Raw genomic sequence first — 21316 nt, forward strand, 5'->3', positions numbered from 1 at the left:
GCGGCCATTCACAGGAGAGTTGACCCTGATGGCCTTGGGGGAGGGGGCTATCCCTGACCACACAGGGTGACAGTGATTAAATGTACCAGCAGCTGGGCCATCCGGGCCCTCCCTGCTGCTAATTTGGGTCAATTAAGCCAATTTGTCTTTGTCGACTTGAAGTCCCTTCTCTGTAATGGCTGCGGTCCCTCTGGGGCTTCCAAGGGAGGAGGGAGCGGGAAGGGAAGGAGGAGGCAGTGCCCTGGCCTCGGTGGCCATTCTCCCATCCCCATCCCAAAGCCCCAGGCTCAGGGACATTCCTGAACCTTGTGACCCCTCCCATTGCACTGCCCAAGGGCCTCTGCGGCTGTCACCCCTGCAGGGGCCCCATAAGGTAGGTCAGGCAGGGTTAATCCCTGTCCCACAGATGAGCAATTAGGGGTCCTCCAGGGAGGAGATGACTCCAGGTTAGCGGAATAGAAAGATCTGAGCCAGGCATTCAAAGCCCAGTCCAGCGCTCCTCTCCCCAGGCCATTTGGACTTACAATTTCCTGAAGGTGCTCAGTCCGTGCTCCTGAGGCCCAGGGGAGCCCCGCTGCCATGGTCCCTGAGAGGCTCCAAGGAACACAGTTTGGAAACCACTTCCCCACTCTCTCAGGTTCCACCTTCCACAAGAAAAGGGAGGCAGGGACAAAAATCAGTGTCTCCAAAGCAAAGCCAGCTGCGTCTGCTTGGCCTCCCGGCCAAGGAGAGAACGGCCATCTTCTGGAAAGGGCGATAGTGCTGCCTGGAAGCTGGGCCCTGGGAGCGTCTGGACCTGGCCTCACCCACAAGAGGGGTGGGAGCAGCAGCACTTTAGGCAAGCACGGGGTCAGAGGCCAGATCCCCAGCCCGACATGCAGCTCCAGCTACCCGGCGTCTCATGAGGCCCCTTCGCTCCTCTGGGCCTTAGTTTCCCCATCTGTAGCATTGCCGGACGTGAAGAGGAAATTGGGCTAGGACCCTACGGCTCTCGCATTTGACAAGTCCTCCTAGAGGGAGTGGAGGTCGAGGGGAAGGAAATGGAGTGCTCCCTCTCTGCCTCCATTCTGTCGAGGTGAGAGCAGGCGCAAGAGGTGAGAGCAGTCCTAGAGGACTGGCAGGGAGGAGGGGGATCCAGAACTTCACAGTGTCCCCTGAGGGCAGCGCCTGCTCAGATTTCATCCCCAGGGACCCAATCTGGGCCTAACACTCAGGGCAGAGGGAGGGCATCGGCTGGGGCAGTGGTTTCCGGGGGAGGCAGGCAGGAGAAGAGAATCTGGAAGGCACCACAGGCAGGGTCAGCGTCCGGCACGCAATGAGTCGAGCTCCCCATTAAGCCCCTACCAGGTGGCTTCCTCAACCCATCTCATGACCAGAGTCACTTCCACCAAGGGCAGAGGGTGGGGGAGCACGTCCAAGTGGGATGGGGTAAGTGCACCGTCTGCAGAGAGATGAGAGTCCCCTCTCAGGAGACCTCCAGCTGCACAGGGCCACACAGTGGCTCAGCCTCCTTCGGGAGTTCGTCCTGTAAGATGCGTCCCAGCCTAGGCCAGGCTCCCAGGAGAGGAGGAGGGCCAGATGGCCGGGGCGGGGCCCAGAGGTAGTTTGTTGGTGCTAAGTTCTTACGTGAAGTCATCTTTGTGGCTGCGTCTTGGCCGACAGGAGACGGGATGGGTGAGGGTCAGGTGCAGGACTGTGGCAAATTCGGGAGAGCCTCACCTCCCCGGCATCCTCTCCCGAGTCATTCCCTTTGAGGGAAAGCCAGTGCTGCATCTCGGATGTGTGTGACCTCAGGCCTCTATGGTATCGGGGCCCCCAGGACAGGAGGCTAGGGCGACAGACTCACAGACCACCTGGAGCCTCGGGGCAGATGCTTCAGGGCGGGAAGGGACCCAGGGAGGGGCCAGCTTAGCCTCTTCCTGTTGTTACTGGTGGGGAGACTGAGGCCCAGAGAGGTCACAGGGCCGGCACGCCGTGTAGACGTGCTCCGTGAAAGCCAGCCGACGACTCCCAGCCTTGGCCAAGTGTTGCCTTCGGGGTCCTATTAAATAAACCTCCACGCCATGGTAGGTGGGAAGAAGGGACGTATGCTGTGCCCACTCCTGCACAGGCATCCATTTGACAGGGGACACACGGGACAAGGTGGGTGGCGGAGCTGAGCAGGCTTTGGCCTGGACCTTGGAGGGAGCCCTCAGGGGCCGTTCCTTCCCTGGGTGTGATCGGTGGCACTGTCCTCCTCCGGCCAGCTCTTTCCCCCGCATGTCCCCATGTCCCCCGACCCTGCCTTCTCAGACTCCTTGCAGCTTCTGTCCATGCCCGCCACTCTCAGCTGTGTGCCCTGGTGGGCAGCCCTCCCCCTCGGCCGTCCCGGCCATGCTCAGATCCCTGGGCACGGGACCCAGCCATCATCCGTGTCTCCTCACACGGCTTCCTCACTCTGGTCACCCACCGAGCCTGGTCACCCCAGAGCCCTCCGTCATTCACTGCAACTGCCCTCCTTCCACCCAGAAGCCCAAGTGGGCAAACTGCCCACCATCTAGACCTCTCCCCCTCCTCCTCCTCCTCCCTCCCTCTCCTGGCCTTGGGTCTGGTTGACCGAGTTGCTTTAAAGTGACAGCAACAAACACTATATGTTAACCAGCTTGGATTTAAACAAAATTTTTTAAACAATAAGAAAAGAAAAGAAAAGAAAAGAAAAGAAAAGGGAAGGGGAGGGGAGGGGAGGGGAGGGGAGGGGAGGGGAGGGGAGGGGGGGACGGGAAGGGAAGGGAAGGGAAAGGAAGGGAAGAGAAGGGAAGCAAAGAGAAAAAGTGACAGCAACCATAGTTGTCACTTACTGGTGTTTACCCATTACCTGGCGTTTTTCTAAGGGATTCGCACATATTAACTCATTTAATCCTCCCAATGACCCTCTCAGGCGGGTACCAGTACTATTTCCATTTTGCAGACAAGGAAGCGGGCCCAGAGAGGGTGGTAATTTACCCAAGGCCACACAGCAGCTGGTGAACGTGAAGCCAGGACCAGGCGCACATATGCCCTCAAGTCTGCGCCTCACAGTGGCTTCTCTGGGAAGGGCCTCTGCTTCCTCGCTGTCACCACCCCGCTCGGGGCTCCACGTCTCTCTGCTGGACCGCTGCACCTGCATCCGGTGTCCGGGGCGGACTTTCAAAATGAAAGTCTGACCGTGTCACCACCACCCTCCCACCTTTCCTAGTTGCCTATGTATGGGGTGGAGGGAATACAGGGTGGCACCCGAGGCCCTGATCTGGCCTTGCTCTTTCTCCTGTGCCATCACCCACCTCTCTGCCCTCTCCCCCGGAACACATCCCCTCAGGCTTCCCCCCCCCCACCCAGATGGCCACTGGTGCCTGAACTCCCCAAGCCCCGCAGGTCCCACAGCGCCTCGCTGACCCGCCCATCCCTGACTCTTCCTGGCAAAATCCGGCTCACGGGCCCCAGCTGAGGGCCCTGCTGAGTCCCCGTCGGACTCCATTATTCCCTGCTCTGTGCACCCTCAGCAGCTTAGTTAGCTACCTGTGAGTCTGTCCCTCTTGGAATCCAGTTATGACCTCTCTGGGCCTCACCTGCACATGGAAAGCCTTTGAAGGACCAAATAAAGGAATGGATGTGTTTTCAGGAAGATAAAGTCCTGAGCCTAATGAGAGTGGTTTATTATTAATAACCGTTGCGAGCCTTTATTACTGAGCACGTATCTGTACCAGGCACCACACACAGAGTTTGCTTCGTATCCTCACGGCACCCCCTTGAAGCATCCACTTTAATGGAGAGGTGGCTGAGGCTCAGGGAGGTTGAGTCGCTCGCTCAAGTTCACACAGCTGGAAAGAGGCAGGGCTGGGATTCAAAGCCAGGTTTCTCCGAGTCCAAACTTGAGCTGCAGACCCTCCCACCCCCGCCACTGCTTGCACTCCCGCTGCCCAGAACGGCCCAGAATAATGGGGCAAGCCTGGAGGGGCCGTGCCTACATGGGCAGCACTGAGCGGGACGTGCCTGTCCTCTGCTGCCTGAAGAGCGGCTTGCATTTCCGTATGTAATCAGCCATGAAGTCCTAAGTGAGCAGACTCAGGTCCCTTGTCCCTGACTGTCACACGGGCAATTGGGGCCCTCAGAGCATGAACCATATGATGAGTGAGGGCTCAGCCCAGCTCCAGAACCACCTGGTTCTTCACAGCGGAGCCCAGCAAAGGTATCTCCTTTTAGAATAAGGGGTCGGGTCGGCTGTGCTTGGCACCCCCATCTCCGTAGCTACACGGGACAGGAGGGGCTGCCCCTTTTAGGCAAACTCCTATGGAGACCCTTCCTTGGTCATCTACAGCCAGCCTGCAGGAGGTGCCAGGAGCCCCCAAATACACCCCCAGCATCAGAACGGCCTGACCCCGTCCCGCTCTCCCACCTGGGCTGCAGACAGACAGGGAACTGCGCTGTGCCTCCAATAAGCCATGGTCTCGTACACTGGCAGAAGAAGGGCTGAGACGATCTTTCAAAGTCCCTCATCAGCACCAGGATTCCACACATCCAGGAAAGGCTATCACTCAGCTATTGCCGTGACGATGCCGCATAACAGACTTCCCCATCTGTCTTAAGGTGTGTCTATTTCTCGCGAGTCTGCCTGGTGTCTGGGGTTTGGCTATTCTAGACCGGGTTTGGCTGGCTGGACTCCAAGCCGCTGTTTGGACCCCAGGCTCTCCATGTCTCCCAACATCCTCTTTGGACCAGGTGTTGCTTGAGGGCTTACTCTTCTTGTGATGGAAAGTCCCAGTCGTGCAAGCACATCTCAAGCGTCTACGTGCGTTTCCTTCGCTCAAATCTCACTAGCTAAAGCAAGTCCTGTGGCCAAGCTCCAGATCAGGAGCTGGGGAGGTATACCCCACCTACCACAAGGCCACGGCCGGGGCACAGCTGCACCGTACGGCTGCAGGACATTGAAGAACTGAGACTAATAATTCCATCTGCCACCCAGGGAGAAAGTGAGGCAAGTCAGAGCCGGAAAGGGACCAAGAGGTCACAGGCATAGAAACTGAGGCCCAGGGAGGGGATAGGACGTGCCCAGGGAGGTGCGAGACCCAGTCTCATGCCCTTAGTTTGTGCTTGTGTTGGACGGACCAGACCACCTGGAGTGGGGAGCAGTGTGCACCCCAATCCCATGACCTCTCCTACCAAGCAGAGACATGACTGCTTCAGTTTCTCCAGCTGCAGTCCTATCTGCCCTCCCTGCCCGCGCCTGGCCTGCCGGAAAGACAGCGCTGGGCCTCTTATCCCCTCTCTGCATCTCGCACTCACCCCTTCCCCCCCTCCTCCTTTCCTTTCCTTTCCTCTGCCCTTCCACAGCAGACAGCAGTTCCTAAGAACGGTAGCCTCCCAGAATCTCACAGCCAACCCTCTGCCTGTGCGGTATCACCGATGGAGATCGTCAGCCTCAGGTGGCTGGGATCCTTCTGGGGATGGGGAGCTCACTACCCCCACAAGGCAGTCCTTTCTGTTATTGGGCAGCTCCAACCCCAAGAAATTCCCAACTCATTTTTAGTTCCAAGTCTTCCTCACCACCCCCCCCAATTCCATTCATTGATCTTAGCTCAATATTTCGGAAAACATACATGCCAGCCGGGAACTGGGGATACAGAGATGAGAGTCTGCCCACGTGTCCAAGGGGCTGCAGTCCACATGGGAGGCAGACAAGGGTACAGGGTGACAGGCATTTGGGTGGGAGGAATCATGGTTGTCCTTGCGAGACGTCCTCACCTTCCTGGAGCGTCAGGACATCTTGTCCTCTTCCCCAGGGCATCTTGAGATGCTCTGGTGTGAGCAAAGACTGTTGAGAATGTGACTCTGTTATCTCCCTTCTGGTTGCTTCCTCTCGGAAATGAGCAGCGTCGTGGGACCCTGAGAACGACCAGGGGGCATTAGGCCCACAGAGGAGTTTGAGCAGATCTCTTTAGCAGAGACCGGGAAGCAGGTGGCCTTAGCATGGAAGAGAATGTCATCTGCTCTTATATGGCCCCTCCCAGAATCTGAGAGCTGCAGGGAACCTCAAAAATGTCTAGTTGAATATCCATCTGGGTGCTTGGAGTCAGGAGGGGTAGGCACACTAAACATGGACACAGAAGCCACTGTTCCCCCATCCGGCCCTCACAGAAGACATTGTTCATCACGTGTGGCTCTCTCCTTCCCTTGAATGTGGGCTCAGATTCAAGCCACTCTCAACTCCGGCTCCTCTGCAGGAGGGATAAGAATTTCTTGACCGGTCTTGCTTTACAGCAGCCCACACAGGCTTCCTAGAGGAGGCGGGATTTGGGGATTGAAATGAGCAGACATGGGGCGAGCAAGTTCCGGGTGTGGAGTTGGGAGGGCATCTGGGGAGGGCCCTGTGCTCAGTTCTCCTGCCTTCCCGGCAGGTGCCTGGGAGATCTCTCTCAGAGAGCCTCTGGGAGGCGCTGCCGTGGAGTGGGGCAGGGACAGGGACAGGATGGGAGAGGAGGGAGAAGAAGGCAGTTGTGAGCGGAGGGGGCCATGGGGTGAGATGGGGGGCTAGGGCAGGTGCCCGCCACGGGGTCTGGCCCCTTCACCTCAGGATGCCTGGAGCCCAGGCTGACCTGACGGGTTGTTGCAATAACATAAGCTCAGGAAATTCTTTGTAATTATGGCACTCGCTTCCCATGCCCCGCATCAGCCCCTCTGAACAGCAGTTTTATCCGTGTCTCCTGCTTTTGCCTGCTGTCTTGAGTGTATGTTGGGGGTGGGGTGCCTGGGAGGTGCTGGGAGATAAGGCCGGGCCCCACCTCTGGCCTCCCTGCCTTGCTCCAGATCCCTAGGGGCTCCCCATCACCCGCAGCATGATGGCCCGAACTTTTAAAGGCAATTACTCACGTGAAAGCCTTTGTGAAAATCCCTGTCTACAAAACCTGCCGAGGACCTCTGCGGCACCCCCCTTGCACCACCCCCAGGCCTTGTAGGGTCCGGGACCCTTCCGCAGGGCCCCAGGGCCCCTGGGAATACAGTCTGAAAACCATTGGGATAAAATCCCCAGACTCACCCTTCCAGCACCAAAGCCTTTCCCACGCCCTCGCTGCCACCTGCTGTCCACCTCAGCTCCCTATGCCACCCAGCCCAGAGCTGCCTTCACCCCTGGCCCCGTTGCCCACCCCCGCTCGCTCCGCCTGAAAGCCCCTCACCTCCCGGGTCTCATCACGCTCCTTGGTTGATGTATTTCTACCCTGCTCCAAGGCCCCGCCACTCAGTCCTTCCTCCCCCTCCCGGCGTTTCTTATGTGGGCATCTGCCTCCTCCTAGAACACCCAGGGTACCCTGCACTCCTCCTGAGCCTTGCAGTATTCTACCTTTTAGCGTGGTTATTTATGTACCTGTCTGGTCTCCCTGTTAGCCTGCAAATTCCTTCCGGGCAGAAACTATCTTCTTTATCTCTGGCTCCCTGGCAGCTCCCAGCAGGGTTTTGAGCAGAGAAGGGGCTGAGTAAATATTTATGTGTTGAATATCTTTATTGAGGACTGTTGTACTGGGTGGTCAGGCTGCAAGGTGAAAGGCCCAGCCCCTGCCCTCAGCAAGGCTTCGGTCTAAGAGGAAGCAAAACCTGTACAGAGGAAAATGCGGAATGGTGAATGCAAGCAGCTCAGAAGTGCCTAACCCGGTCTTGGGGGCGGTCAAGGAGGGCATCATCAAGGAGGTGACCCTTGAGAGGAGTCAAAGGTCAAGGAGCACCCACCAGGTGGAGCGTGTGGGGAACAGCACCACAGGCATAGGGAACAGCATGTGCAAAGGCACAGAGGCAGAGGGCATGGCTGGAGTGGCCCAGACCCAGGTGTGTGGGCTGGGGAGTGGAAGGAGGTGACTCGAGAGCAAGTAAGGACCCACGACCGGGGCACTGTGGGAATGAAACACTCGTGGGGATATGGGACCGAGAGGAGGAAAGAAAGCATCCCATAAGGAAGAGGAATGGGTTGCAGTGAGGCAGAGCGGAGGAGGAGGAGCAGGGTGTCTGTGTTCTCCAAACCTCAGTCTTCTCATCCGTAAAGTGGGTGGTTACAATCAGAGTCTGGAAGACCCTAGCCCTGGATCAGAAACACCCATGGCGCATCAGGTAGATGACTGACCGTCAATCGTTGTGGTGCCAAGAGAAACCAGGCACAAGAGGGCCTAGGCTTCGAGGGGCAGTTAGGGTAGGGCAGAGCAGATCCGGAAGGCTCCATGGGGCTGAAGGGGGACACCCGTGAGCCAGAGTCTGTGAGAGCACTCAGTAGGGATTCCCACACCTGTTCTTTGTAACACCTGTGTAGAGGTGGGTTTCCTTGGCCCCATTTCGTGGGTGAGGGAGCTGAGGCTCAAAGAGTAAGTGGCTTGAATCCAAGGTTGTGACGCTGACCCTCTGCTCTCTTCCCAGCTGGCAGGCAGATCTCATCATCCAGGGCTCCCCACCTCCACCCCCAGGAAACCAGCCCAGGTCCTACAGTCACCCTGCGGGACACTTCCTAGTTCTTTTTAACGCCCTTTGACAACCCTGTGGGGCAGACAGAGAAAGGATGGTTAGCCTCCTTCTTAAAGTGACCAACTGTGTTTTGCCCAGGATGGGGGGGGGGGGGGTAGTGGGGACTGTCAGTATCAGATTGGTCGCACTACTCATTCTGCAGGCCCAGGTCACTCCTTGCAGGGGGCAATGCCCTGGTCCCCAAACTTGCCCTCACACACACATGTTCCAGCCCAGGGGCCAGCTCAAGAAGGGGCCTCCCTCCCCAGCTACCCAGTTCCCAAGGCCCCAAGCTGGGGGCCACAGAAGACTCTCTAGTGAAGAGACTAGACAGCTTGTAAGTGAGTCAGGAAGACCAAGGCAAGGCTCAATGCCGAAGGACAATCATGGGCTCCTCCTCCAGGTCCGGATGCCCAGACCAGCTTGGAGTGCGCTCTCCTCCTTCCTGGGTGGCTCTCTCTTCCCCAGCTGGAAACTCCCCAGATGGGGCTTTGGCTGTGCAGCCCCAGCAGACCACCCCCCCTACCGCCACCCTGCTGACCTGTCCCAGGGGCCACGAGTCTGAGTTCCAAACCCTGCTCTGCCACAGAACCCCTGAGATCTTGGACAGATACCCTCCTGTCTCTAGGCCTCAGTTAAAATGGGCTCAGAGGAAGGCCCACCTCTCAGGCCGTTGTCAGAACGTGAGACCTGGGCTGTGGACGGGCCGAAAAGTCCTGTGTTCATAATAGCGCCAGCCGCCGGAGCTGTTCTGGAAACACAGCTCAGTTGGTCCAGCATGCCAGGTCTCCTGCTTCCATTGCTCCCAGGAAATGAGCCCAGGGCTAGGGAAATCAGGAGGCCTGAAGGAGCCTAACCCCAGCTGTGTGGCCTTGGGCAAGCCTCTTAGCGTCTCTGAGCTTTGGTTCCCTCACAGGCAGAAATAGGGATGTTATTTATTTCCTGGAGTTATCGTGGGGACAGGAGTCTAGCCTAGTGCCTGCGGTCTGTAGGCAGCCTCTAAATATGAGCTGGGCCCCCCACAGGCTTGCTCGGCCCTTTGGGGCCACTCTGTTCGCTGCAGCCCTGACCCCCAGACTGGGCTGGGCTGGGCTGCAGGGGTGAGGTGGTTCCCCAGCTGTCCCCAGAGCCTCCCTTCCCAAGGCCCAGCTCCAAACCCCACCCCCACCCCCACGGGCAGGCACACACACACACACACACACACACACACACATTCTCTCTCTCTCTCTTTCTGTTGTTTGCGGCTAATTGTTTATTAGGAGATTCGGGGCGACTGCGCCAGTGGGAAGGCTCAGCTTGCTCCGCTATAATTAGGATAATGCCCACTAGTCATTTAGTGAAACTCAGAGAGCAGCCCCTCCCCCGCGGTTCCTGCTGCAGCTCCCAGGCCCGGCTGCCCAGCGTGCTCCAGTGCCAGGCCGCCCCACCCCTGCCCTCGGCCCACCTCCTTACCCCTCCATCCCCCTGGGCACCCGCCAGGCTGAGGTTTTCCTCCCTCCCTCTCCTGGTTTCTTTCTCTCTGTCCTCTTCCTCTACCTCCCCCCTGCTCTCCTGACTCTAGCTTCCTCTCTCCTTTTCTCAACACCAACCCCCCCCCTCCCCGCCCAGTTCCCTCATCCTTGCCTCATGTCTGCTCTCCCCCTCCCCTTGCCCTCCTGGGAGCCTGAACCAGAAGCTGGGTTGGGAAGGTCAGCAGAGTAGGTCAAGCCTGGGTTTCCAGGCCCCAGGCGGGGGCAGTTCTAGTGGAGGCTGTGACCTCCTGGGGGACCCGCCTCCTTCAGGCCTGCTCCCTTGGAGGGGCCCTCCTTGCAGCTGTTCTCCCCTCTTCCCTGCCCGAGGCTGGAGGACTGGACCAGTAGAGCAGGGCTTGATCTCCAAAAGCCCCCTCCCATGAGCACAGCAGTATGACTCTATTGCCCTATCCCCCATGCACTTAGGGTCTTCCTGAAATCCCAGAAACAGGGGTGTTTGGGGGGTTAGGGGCTTAGGGTTCTGGGTGTGAAGGTGGGGACCCCCACAGGAATGGCCAAGCAGGGAGCCGTCCGCCTCACATGGCCCGAGGTGGGGAGGGGCAGCGGGCTGCTGAAGAGTATCCATTAGTTCACCAGCAACCAGGGGCTCTTCCAGCAGCTTCCTTTTGTTCTGAGCCCCACAGCCACCAGTGGAAACCAGACCTGGCCACATATGAACCCCCAACCCCTCTTCCTCCACCCTGGACCCTACCCCCCACCCCCGCTCAGCCCTTTCCACCACAAAAGAGACCTCACATCAGACCCATTACAGCTGGGCAGACTGAGGGTTTCACTTGCCCTGATAGTTGTTGCAGGGGGCAGAGGTGAGGACGGGGTCCCTTCCAGCTTTTCAGAAGTCAATAAAAGAGCTGTTCCCCAGGGGTGAGAGATGCTTGCCTGGAAATACAAGGCCTCCTTGTCCTCACAAGCCTGTCTGAGCCTCTGGTCCCCATCCTGGGATCACAGATGCAGACAGACTAACAGACAGACACACACTCACGACTCATAAGGGCAGGCTCACAGAGCAGGCACTGGGAGGGGGGCCTGGGACACTGGGCATCTGGAAGGGGCCGGGCTTCTGTCCCTCCTCTCCTGGGCTCCCCCAGCCCAGGAACCCTGTCTCTGGGCTCAGGCTCCTCCAGCCCAAGGTCACCGTCCCACATCTTCAAGTCTTTGCCCCCAAGAGGTCTGTATCACCCTCTCGAGGGCTACCGCTTCTCACCCTCCCTCTCTTCATGGGCCCCAAGGCTCTGGACCCCCGGGCCATCTGTAGCTTACAGCATCCCACAGAGAGAGCAGAAGCTGGAAGGGAAGGGAGTGAGCCTGGCTCAACCAGTCCCTCAGGACCAGGCTTGGTCTTGCCCTGGGATTGCTTCCCTCTGGCTGCAAGGCTCTGGGGCCAGCAAGATAGTGCCCCTGGGACCAGCAGGGAGCCGGGGAACAAGAGCCCTGGCTCCAGCGGGTCTCCCATCTGCCTTGCTGTGCACCCAGGATGTCCTCCCTGCCTGGGCCTCAGGTCCCCTGCCAGGTGCCCAGGAGCAGGACTGGACAGATGGTCAGTGCCAGCACACAGGGGCCACAGCAGCTCCCTGGGGGGCACAGCTACCCGAACTTCCGGTGCCCTGGCCCTCCTTTGGGCCTCTGAGAAGCACTCCCAGCCCCCAAGTTAGCAGAGCTTGATACTGTCTCTCATTCACCAATACTCTCCTCCTCCCCTCTGTTTCTGCCTGCATCTGATTTCTCCCCTTGCTCTCAAAGATGACCAGTCACAGCTGAGCGGCAGGCAGCCGCTGGTCTCATGGAGCAAGAGTGGCCAGGTCAGGATGCCGGCCCGGGATAGGGCTGGAGCAGGGGGCCTGGAAGCTGGAGACTGGCCCAGACTGTGTGTGTGCGCGTGCGTGCGGGCGTGCGTGGCTGTGAATCAGCACGCACAACCTCCCAGGGTACCCCCCCACCCCACCCCGGTCGTTCATTTGTTCATGGCTCTGTGCAAAGCACCAGAAGGCTCGGACATAGTGAGGAGGGGGAACAGTCACCGGGTTTCGGAGGCTCTCTGGGCCCTGGCTCAGGAGGCTGTGTGGGTTCCCTTCAGTGATGGGGACAATGACTGCCAAACCATAGCTGACATTTAAAGAGGCTGACTGTTGGGGCACCTAGGTGGCTCAGTCGGTTGAGCCTCCGACTTCGGCTCGGGTCATGATCTCACGGCTTGTGGGTTCGAGCCCCGTGTTGGGCTCTGTGCTGACAGCTCAGAGCCTGGAGCCTGCTTCGGATTCTGTGTCTCCCTCTCTCTCTCTGCCTTCCCCCACTCACTCTCTGTCTCTCCCTCTCTCAAAAATAAATAAACATTAAAAACAATTTTTTAAATAAAGAGGCTGACTGTGCACCAGGCATGGGTGAAGTACTTTATAGGTCATCTTATAACACGTGCATTTCCTTCTCAGAGCAGCCCAGCGAAAGAGAGACTATCGCCCCCTTGGACACTTTAGGAAACTGAGGTAGAGGGATGCTAAGCTGTTTGCCCAAGCTCACACAGCTGATTGATGGCACAGCCAATCTGAGGGGAGTCTTCCTGACCCTCAGTTTCCTCATCTGTAAATGCAGGGTAGGGATCTTGCCATTGCTACAGCTAAGGGACCAGGAGTTCTCCTGTAGATGCAGGAAGCGACCTGGCCAATCATCAGTGCCGCAGGCAGCAGGCAATTTGGGCAGAGTGGACAGGTGCCCCTTCTACTGGTCCCTCCCCTCGGCTTGTTCCAGCCCAGTGTGGCAGGGGGTGTGACAGCATGGGGAGGCTGCCTCCCCAGGATTTGCAGCCTCCTGGGGGCTGTGGGATACTGGAGGCTTGGCTTGCCACAGGTCCTCTCCCTGGAGCTCCTGCTCTGCTCAGCCCAGCCAGGGCTACAGGCCCACGGGGGTCCTCAGTGCTGTCACACTAGGTGCATGGTGAGACAGCCTCGCCTTGAGGGAACCGCTTTGGGAAGAGGCAGAGCGAAGCTGGGGAGGGAGGGATAGTGGGGCTCAGGGTGGGGACAGACATCTCAGGACCCAGACCTCAGGGAGGCACCCATTTCTCCGCCGGGCTCCTCCTCAAAGAGGTGGTTCACCACAGCCCCAGCCTTGGGTGGGGACATACCTATATCGACCAGCCCGGATGGCATCACATAGGCACATAGGCACCAGGCTCTGGGCTTGGTGAGCAGAGCCCGGGGCTGGGTTTAATTTCCTGCTGGCTCCCTGGGCCCAGCATCTTTGTGCAAGACCCAAACTGTTTAACAGTATATAGAGGCCCTGCCTTAGGGGATACGGGAGGGCATTGTTTGGGGCCCACGGGCCCAGCTGTCACCTCTCCTGTATCCGGCTGACCCCTGCCTGGCCTAGAACCCACCAGACTCCCTGCACACATGGCCCCTGCCCACCCCTACGTCCCCCATGTGGCAGGCAGCTCAGAGACTGTCCGCTTCTTCCTGATGAGGTCCAGAGAGGGGAGGAAACCGCCCCAGCTCACTCAGCAGGCCACCGGCAGATCTTCCTGAGCTGGATTCCAGGGGCCCCCAAAACTAGTAATCCTTTCAGCCTCGGTGACACTTTCGAGCTCCTTGGGACACTGTGCTTCATGTGCCTGTCATCTCTGTACTTGTCCTTTTTAACTCAACAGACACTGACAGAGGGCCTGCTGTGAGCTAAACAATGCATCCAGTGCTGGAGAAAAGCAGATCAGCACTTCTCCCTTCTCACAATGAAATAACCAATACGTGTTGAGTGAATAAATGAATAAACACTGAACGCTGAACACTGACTCTGTGCCAGGAATTACACCAGGCAATTTGTTTATTTAGTCATGGCAACCCTATGAAATAGGTTCTATTATCCTCATTTCCCAGGTGTGGCAATCGAGGCTCAGAGAGGTTAAGTAACTTGCCTAAGGTCACACAGCTAAGAAGTGTCAAAACTGGGATTTGAACTGGGATTTGAGCCATTTGTGTGGCTCCCAAACCACATAGGTTCTTTCTTCCTTTTCTTTCTTTCTTTTTTTTTTATTTTCCTTTTTAAAAAAAAATCTTGGAATAGCTTCAAACACTTTCCTTCATTTTTAATGACATTTATTGTTTTCTTTCTAATTTTACAAGCAGTACATGTTCATCGCAGACAACTGGAAAATACATAAAAGCATAAAGTAAAAAATAACAATCACCCGTAATCCTCACCCCCCAGAGATAACCACTATTAGCATTTTGATGTATTTCCTCCCGGTGTCTACATCTTTTTATGTAAAATTGGTAAAATTGTAAAATTTTACACCCTTCTTTGTTCAGTTCAAACTATTTTGTGAGCATTTTCCCATCTGAGTAAATATTTTTTTGAAAACTTGATCTGTAATGCTTGCACACATCCATTCTTAAGCATTTGCTTTTATTTAACCATGTCTTGCTTTTGGACACTTAGGTGTTTCATATTTTTTACTTATAAACGTAACATTGCAGTGAGTATCTTTTTACATAAATCTCTGAGCCAATGTCTATGGACGAGATTCCCCAAGGGGAGTTCCTGGGGCAAAGAGCATGAGCATCGCCAAAACCTTTAAAACGTATCTTGAAAGCGCGTTCTAGAAAATTGTCTACAGTACCCTCCGACAGTAGGGCATGCAGATGCCCCGTTTCTTAAAACCCTTGCTAATACTGGATCTCACTAATGAAAACAACCACAAATGAAAACCAAAAACCTTCCTCAAGACAGGTTTTTCCCACTTCACCTCACTCCGTGGTTCCTGGCATATGGGTTGATGATTGATTCTCCGTGTTACTGATATGGGGAAATGGGTCCTCAGAAATGGCATGCTTGCCCTGGGTGGGAGCTACTCGTTAGCCAAGGAAGAGCAGGACTGGCACCGGGGCACCCCTCCTCCCAGCCAGAGCCCTCTTCCAGGCACCTTCAGAGGGGAGCTTCCTCCCCTGAAGCTCTCCTGGGCCAGGGGTGTTTCACACCTCTGCTGTGGGCCTGGAGGTTTGAGCTTGTTGGCGGGGGGGGTGGGGGGGGGTGTCACTGTGCAAACCCATCCCTGGCCTCTTGATAGTGGACACATAGACCCCAGGATCCTCACCACCTACAGCAACCATATCTCTTGCTCCCATTCATTCATTCATTCATTCATCTCTTCACAGATTTGGCACCTGTATGTGCCAGGCACCGTTCTAGGCTCTGGGTACTTCATCATCCACTGTCAGCATCACCAAATTATGTCATACAAGTCACTTCAGTGTCTCCCAACCTTTCCCGCTGGGCGCCATGTTTTCCAAACTTCTGTGATAACAGCGCCTGGGGTGCTTGATAAACACACATCATCAGGTCTCTCCCCTGGAAACTCCGATTGTGTTAAGCCTGGGTCCAGCCCTAGAATCTGTTTGCTTTTGTTTTGCTTGCTTCCTCTGATTCTTACATTCAGGCAAGTTCAGGAGCAAGTGCCAAAGGCTCCCCAAACATTGACATCTGGTGTGGCACCTGTGTGTGTGTGTGTGTGCGCGCGCGCACACAGGCGAGTAACCAAGCGGCTCCCAGCACAGCCCAGCACCCTCAGGCCCTGCTAGGACACCCTGCTGTGTCCCTCAGCCTCAAACTCACCAGAGCTAATGACGATCTTTTTTTCTGATTTGCAAGCGATTAGTTTTAATTTGGGGACAATTAGAGGTAGAAGCAGGAGGCATCTGATCTTGATTAGAAGCCGGGAAATGGCCAGAGGCACCCCCATCCCCAGCCTGCCTGGCTGTAACCTCCGTGTAGATTAATTTATATTTTCAGTAGGTTCGTGGGGGTGGCAGGCTGGCCTGTGTGTCTGGGGAGAAAGTGGGAAGGTTTTGTGGGGGTGGCCAGAGGCCCCTGCTGTGCTCCCAGACCACAAAAGCCAGACTGAATTGAAGAGGGAGAGCCTCTGTGGGGCACCTGGGTGGCTCAGTCATTTGAGCGTCAGACTCTTGATTTCAGTTCAGGTCATGATCTCACAGTTTTGTGGGTTCGAGCCCTGCATCGGGCTCTGCGCTGGCAGCTTGGTGCCTGCTTGAGATTCTCCCCGACTTCCTGCCCCTCCCCCATTCATACCCTCTCTGTCTCTCAAAATAAATAAACCTATAAACTTAAAAACAAGGAGGGGGGAGGGCCTCTGTCCAGCCACTGGCCCTGCGCAGATGTCTCATAAGAGGGTAGAACTGAGACTTGCTAAGCACCCCCTGAGTGCCACCCTTTGCACTGCGCAAAGCTGGTCCAGGCCCCGTGTCTGCCTGTCTCACCATCGAGTTGGAAAAGCAAAAGCATAAATAAGTAGGTGCCTTCTGGTGTAGGGGGTGGCTTGGGAGACTTCTGCACAGGTGAAGGGGCGCGCAGGCCAGTGTCCTGCCTGCGGGGAGCATTCACTGAAGTGACTAACGAAGCAGTTCGATGGTAATTTGCATGTTACACCCAGACCAGGGCCAAGCTCCAGATCAGTCGGACCCAGAGCTGGACAGAGCAAAGCAGCACCCACGGGTCCTAGTGAGAGGCGTCGGGGAGTGCTTCAGGAGGAGGCAGAGCCAGGGCAGGCGTGGAAAGAAGATGGGACCCCCACACCCCATCCCAGCTGAGCATAACCCCAAAGTGGCCCGGGTCGGTGCTCCTCAAGGGACTGGGCAGATTCAGTGCCCAGGGAAGCTGGGTGGGGGGAGAAGATTCGAGGAGGATGGGAGTTCAGGCCTGTTGCATCCACAGACACCCCATTCTTCGTTACCAAGCTGTAAAGAGCTGTATGTGCCTTCTGGGGCTGTGGGAAGAAGGAGCTGGCTCAGCTGAGTTGGGAAGGGTCACACTCTGGGTCTAGTCTCAGGGAGAGGCTGGGACTGCCTCAGCCGCCATCATTATCCCTGAGCACAAAACCAGCATGATCCCCGCCCAGCTTCTTCCCCTGGATGGTGTCTCCGCTCCTGACTGGGGAAACTGAGACTGTTGGGGGGCAGAAACAGCCAATCCCCATGTGTTTATCTGCTTGGGCGGCCCTAACAAAGCACCACAGACTGCATGGCTAAAACAACAGATTTTGGCTTCTCGGTTCTGGAGGCCAGAAGTGCAAGGTCAAAGTGGCAGCAGGGTGGGTTTCTCCTGCGGCCTCTCTCCTTGGCTTGCAAAGGGCCGTCTTCTCCCTGTATGTTCACGTGCTCTTCACTCTGTGTGTCCGTGTCCTCATCTCCCTACTTGTTGGGACACCAGGCGTATTGGATTGATGAGCTCGGTTTACCCTGATGACCTCATCTTACCCGAATCACCTCTTTGCAGACCCTATCTCCAAACACGGCCACATTCTGAGGTCCTGGAGGTCAGGTCTTCCACGTATGAATTGGGGTGAGGGGTCACAATTCAACTCCTAACACCCATCATGCGCCGGAGAAGATGTGGAGAAGCCCTCTCTATCAGAAGGCGGCTCAGTCAGTTGAGCGTCCAACTTCTGCTCAGGTCATGATCCCACAGCTCGTGAGTTCGAGCCCCATGTCGGGCTGTGTGCTGAGCTCAGAGCCTGGAGCCTGCTTTATACTCTGTGTCTCCCTCTCTTTCTGCCCCTACCCTGCTTGTACTCTGACTCCCAGGGCTGCACCCAAATGCCTCCGGAGGCCCAAAGCTGTTTACACAGAGGGGAACCTAGCTGCTGCTCCGGGGGAGAGTCAAGGCCACTGACAGGAACACAGTGCAAAGGGTGGTCCGCAGGGTGAGCTGGGCCCAAACACAAGAGCAGGAGTTGGGAGCCTGGAGGCCAATGCTCTGGGGAGCAAGTGAGAGGGTGAGGGGCAAAGAGTGGCCAGGGTTCAAAGCCAAGCCTGAAGAACCCTGTGGGGTGCCTGATGTGGGGCCCGAGGGGCAGATGTGTGCCAGCCCGTGAGATCAGCCCCCCTGTGTTGGGGGCGGGGGGGGGGGGTCCAGGCTGTCATGTCCACCCCAGCCACACCCCTTCAGCACCTCTGGGCCCAACCAACCTCAGTTCTGTTAGATCCTCCCCTCCCCTGACTGTTGTCATTCAGGGAACCTGCCAGCAGCTCTTTCCTCCCAAGGCCAGGCCCTGCTTTATGCTGAGATAACAGGCCAGTGCGCACATTAGCACACACACACACCTTCCCAGATAGCCTTCCAGAAAACCTGACCTGTCTGCTGACAGCTCCACGGGCCTCAACTTCCTCCCCTCCAGCTCCCCACCCACCCCAGACCACCTCCAGGGCCTCTCCCACCTCCCTGGGGAAACTGAGGTCCAGAGAGATCAAGCAGCTTCCTTTATGCTCCACAGTAAGTGGGCAGGAGAGCAGAGGTTATAGTGCTGGGGCCTCAGAAACACTCACCTCCACCACAGAGGAGGCCTCAGGGCCTCAGAGGATAGAATGACTCACAGTGGTGACTGGAGGGGGTGTCATGTGTCATGATGACACAAATACGAAAATTGCACCACCCTAATACTGTCTTTTCTGGCTCTCCTTTCTGAAAGCGAGCTGTTTTCTTAGCACAAGTCGCTTCCCCTTTCGGAAACCCAGACTCTTTATCTGCAAGGTTGCTGCCTGCCACTGAGAACCGTCCCCCTCAGTGGCCATCCGGTCTCTTCTCGATGCCTCGTGGAGGAGGCCCTTGTACCCCACAGAGCGTCCCAGTCGTCGGGTTCTGAGAATTCCGTTCATTCCACAAAAATCTATGGAGGGCAGAGGGGTGCATGCAGACATGGCCTCCAGGCCCCTCCCCCGTGCCCCTCTGAGTCTTCTGCCCATCTGGTGGCTCCTGCCCCCACTGTGCCTCCAAGGGGTCCAGATGGCCAACCGTGGGGTGGGGACGATGAGAGTGTCATCAAAGGGGACTAAGTGCTTACTTAGCAGCCTTTGGGATCTCCTAGGGACAGTAAGCAAGGCAGGGTCAGTGGTTATGAGTTCCGTGTCCCCAGGCTGTCCACCCCGGATGCTGAGCACTTACTGCTATGGCAGCTGCCCTTCCTCAACCCCAGCAGGACAAGCACGGTGGCCCCTCCCCGCCTCGGCCCAGGGCCCACAAGCCCTGGACATCCCACCACACGGAGCAGTGCCCCCCTCCTCCTCTCCCTTGGCCTTTTAGCCACTCTCCACATCCTCGTGGAGGGGCTGATGTCACCATCTCAATTTTAGATATGGGAACCAAGGGAAGTATCTTGCCCATGAGTGTCATGGGGAGAACCTTGCACCTGAGTCCTGGATTCTTTGTTTGTCTGCTTCCTGCCGCTTCCAAAGCAGTTTGGGTGGTTTCTGAGCTCTGGCTTAGGCTGTTCCCCTGGACTCCAACATGTGTCACTTGGACCAGCCTCCCCCTGATGGCAAGGACAGCATCTCAGAGACTCCAGGTGTAACTGTGGGGCAGGGACTGCAGCCAGGAAGGCTCTTCCCATCTCTCCAGACATCTTCCTGTCCTCGTCTTGGACCTAGCTGTCCACCCCGCCACTGCAGCCAGCATACCTTGCAGGGTTCAGAGCATCTAGTGGGGAAGGTGGCCTGGGAGCAGAGTTCTCCAGGGAATGGGAGGAGCAGTCTGGTGATTAAAGCATGAGCTGCCCCCCGCACGGGCCTATGCCCTGCCCCAAGCCAAATGCTTCTTTTTTTGAATGAGGAAATTAAACCACAGATTGAAAAAAAAAAAAATAGGCCATAGGCACCAGAGCCTCAAGAGCGGGGAATTTTAGTTCATTGCCTTTATGAGGAATTGGATGTGAAGGTCTGTAGAACTATCAAGGTTTCATTGATGGTGGCAAAATAATAAATGGGCATAAACTGCAAGGAACCACTATAGCGTTGCTTAGAAGGCTCTTCCTTGGGACACAGGTCTCTGCAAATCACTCCGCGTAAATCAGGCATGATTTGTCAGAGGCTTGCTCAGTGCACGGCCTCCTAGATAACTAACTTCCATACAAGACAGGATGCGAAGTCCCCTCCGAGAAGGAGAGTCCCAGGGATTTGAGGTCATACCTTGGAAGGCTTCCTGGAGGAGGTGGCATTGGAGCTGGACCTCGGAGGAGGATTCCGATGTGGATGCATGCAGTTGGGAAAGGGGAGAATTTGATGCAGAAGGCACAGCATGAGCAAAGAGGGGAGATGGGGCAGAATCAGCAAGTGCTGCAGGCAGAGATGGTCCAGTCATGCTGGCAGCGCGGGCTTGGGAGGGGGAGTCCTGGGGCAAAGGGGAGCCTGGAACCCCACAGTAGAGGACCCTGAATGCCACACTCAGGCCCAAAGTGAGTTTGGATTTTGTCCTGTAAGCAGAAGGGAAAGAGTCTATAAAAATGCCTACAGACATTGGCATTGCGATGCACAATTTATAGAGTTCTTTCTTATTTGATTCTCGAAAACAGAGCAAGTGACAGCACAGCATCCTTTAAGACCAGTATTATTATTATTATTATCAATTACTATTATTATTAACTTGATTTTAAAGGTGAGGAAAGTCACTCAGGGCCGATGAGAAGATCCAGAGCTGCTTCTCAAACCTCAAACCCCCACAGCTTGGTCCTTCCTATTCCAGAACAGTGTCCAACGGGAATTGAGCTGGCAGTGAGGGGCCAGCAAGGTCTCATTTGTGTCCAGGAGAAACAAATCTCTCTGCTGCTGTGGAGGGGAGTGGATGCCAGGGAGGTGGTTAGAGGGAGAGGGGAGACCCAGTCAGGCGGTGTTATGTTGTCATAGCAGCGGGATCAAGGCAAGGTTCTGGGGATGGAGGACAGGGGGCAGCTCAGGACACCTCACAGAGTCAAGAGGTAGAATTGCTTTTGGCAGGGTCCTTCTGGGATGTGGGGAGGGGACCAGAGATGGCAGACCCAAGGCTTGAGTTGGGTTTGGGAGAGTGGGGTCCCATTCCCTGTGTATACAGTGCATGGGGAGAGGGCGTGGGGGGGGGGGGGGAGACAAGGGATCTCTGGGGGCCCTGCACCGTCTGAGGCAGAGGGAGCAGGAAAGGGCTTGGGTTTGAGAGTCAGGTGGCCCTGGGTTGGAAGCCTACTGCTGGCCCCTTTGGCTCATGTGGCTCGGGCAAGTTGCTTAAGCATTCTGCACCTTTACCTGTAACATGTGAGAATAAGCTCTCAAAAGAGAGAAGTTGTTGACAGAACACGATTGAATCCGTGGAAATGGTAGACTGTGTAGCTCAGAGGATCCATCTGAGGATCAAATAAGCTAATGCCGGTGGCGCCAGCGTGGAGCAGGTTGGAATGGTAAGAGCGCTTTCTGGGGGCCCCCTCTCCGCTCTCGGCCCTTTACCCGCACACACTACTCGGGAAGTCTTCAGCAACCGCACCTGGAGGCAGA

At 56.4% G+C, this 21316-nt stretch overlaps 1 protein-coding gene across 1 annotated transcript in view; it reads left to right on the plus strand.

The window, feature by feature from the left end:
* TMEM132E (transmembrane protein 132E) overlaps positions 1 to 21316 on the plus strand; it is a 54467-nt gene that overhangs the window by 20339 nt on the left and 12812 nt on the right.

The sequence above is a fragment of the Prionailurus viverrinus genome, chromosome E1 (genome assembly GCF_022837055.1).
Source record: "Prionailurus viverrinus isolate Anna chromosome E1, UM_Priviv_1.0, whole genome shotgun sequence".
Classification (NCBI taxonomy): Eukaryota; Metazoa; Chordata; class Mammalia; order Carnivora; family Felidae; genus Prionailurus; species Prionailurus viverrinus.